Here is a 1,576-nt window from a genome sequence, read left to right as displayed (position 1 = left end):
AAGTATTTTGTTCAGAGTTCTCTGTCAGTTGTTGAGTGGATGATGGAAAAGGTCTACTATTGTTAAACCTGTATCTTCCACCATTATTAAAGCCTTGTTGAGGCTTTTGTTGATCCTTCCATGAGAGATTTGGATGATTTCTCCATGATGGATTATAGGTGTTTCCATAAGGTTCACTTAAGTAATTCACCTCTGCTATTGCAGGGTTCTCAGGATCATAAGCTTCTTCTTCAGAAGATGCCTCTTGAGTACTGTTGGATGCAGCTTGCATTCCATTCAGACTCTGAGAAATCATATTGACTTGCTGAGTCAATATTTTATTCTGAGCCAATATGGCATTCAGAGTATCAATTTCAAGAACTCCCTTCTTCATAGGCGTCCCATTACTCACAGGATTCCTCTTAGAAGTGTACATGAACTGGTTATTAGCAACCATGTCAATGAGTTCTTGAGCTTCTGCAGGCATTTTCTTTAGGTGAATGGATCCACCTGCAGAAGTATCCAATGACATCTTTGATAGCTCAGATAAACCATCATAGAATATATCCAGGATGGTCCATTCTGAAAGCATGTCAGAAGGGCACTTTTTGGTCAGCTGCTTGTATCTTTCCCAAGCTTCATAGAGGGATTCACCTTCTTTCTATCTGAAGGTTTGAACATCTACTCTAAGCTTGCTCAGCTTTTGAGGAGGAAAGAACTTGGCTAAGAAAGCCGTGACCAGCTTGTCCCAAGAGTTCAGGCTATCTTTGGGTTTAGAGTCCAACCACACTCTAACTCTGTCTCTTACAGCAAAAGGGAAAAGCATGAGCCTGTAGACTTCAGGATCTACTCCATTAGTCTTAACAGTATCACATATCTGCAAGAATTCAGTTAAGAACTGAAAAGGATCTTCAGATGGAAGTCCATGAAACTTGCAGTTCTGCTGCATCAGAGAAACTAGCTGAGGTTTCAGCTCAAAGTTGTTTGCTCCAATAGCAGGAATGGAGATGCTTCTTCCATGTAAATTGGAATTAGGTGCAGTAAAGTCACCAAGCATTCTCCTTGCATTATTGTTGTTGGGTTCGGCTACCATCTCCTTTACTTGTTCGAAATTTTCAATAAGGTTGTCTCTGGATTGTTGTAATTTAGCTTCTCTTAGTTTCCTCTTCAGAGTCCTTTTAGGTTCTGGATCAGCTTCAACAAGAATGCCTTTTTTCTTGTTCCTGCTCATAAGAAAGAGAAGAGAACAAGAAAGGAAGAGGAATCCTCTATGTCACAGTAAAGAGGTTCCTTATAGTTAGTAGAAGAAGAAAAGGAATAGGGGTGAAGAAGAATGAAGAATCCAAACACAAGGGTAAGGATAGGAGCAGTGATGTGAGATGAAGAGGGGTGTTAGTAGATGAATAAATAATTAGAAGGAGATGAGGGAGAAGGATTTTCGAAAATAATTTTTGAAAAAGAGTTAGTGATTTTCGAAAATAATTTTTGAAAAGTGTTAGTAATTTTTGAAAATTAAAATAAAAAATAAAAATAATTAGTTAATTAAAAAGAAATTTTGAAAAAGAGGGAAGATATTTTCGAAAATTAGAGAGAGAGA

The 1,576-nt window shown here is 37.8% G+C and overlaps 1 non-coding gene across 1 annotated transcript; it reads left to right on the top strand.

Annotated features, from left to right (window-relative positions):
- The first annotated feature begins 565 nt into the window (after positions 1 to 565).
- LOC148578139 (small nucleolar RNA R71) lies at positions 566 to 673 on the top strand. Its single transcript, XR_015904278.1, has one exon. It is a non-coding gene; the product is annotated as a small nucleolar RNA R71 (small nucleolar RNA).
- Positions 674 to 1,576: the final 903 nt, after the last annotated feature.

Source organism: Arachis ipaensis, chromosome B1 (genome assembly GCF_059453495.1).
Source record: "Arachis ipaensis isolate K30076 ecotype BB chromosome B1, ASM5945349v1, whole genome shotgun sequence".
In the NCBI taxonomy this organism is placed as follows: Eukaryota; Viridiplantae; Streptophyta; class Magnoliopsida; order Fabales; family Fabaceae; genus Arachis; species Arachis ipaensis.
The sequence above is the reverse complement of the archived record's forward strand: the minus strand, read 5'-3'. Positions and strand labels throughout refer to the sequence as shown.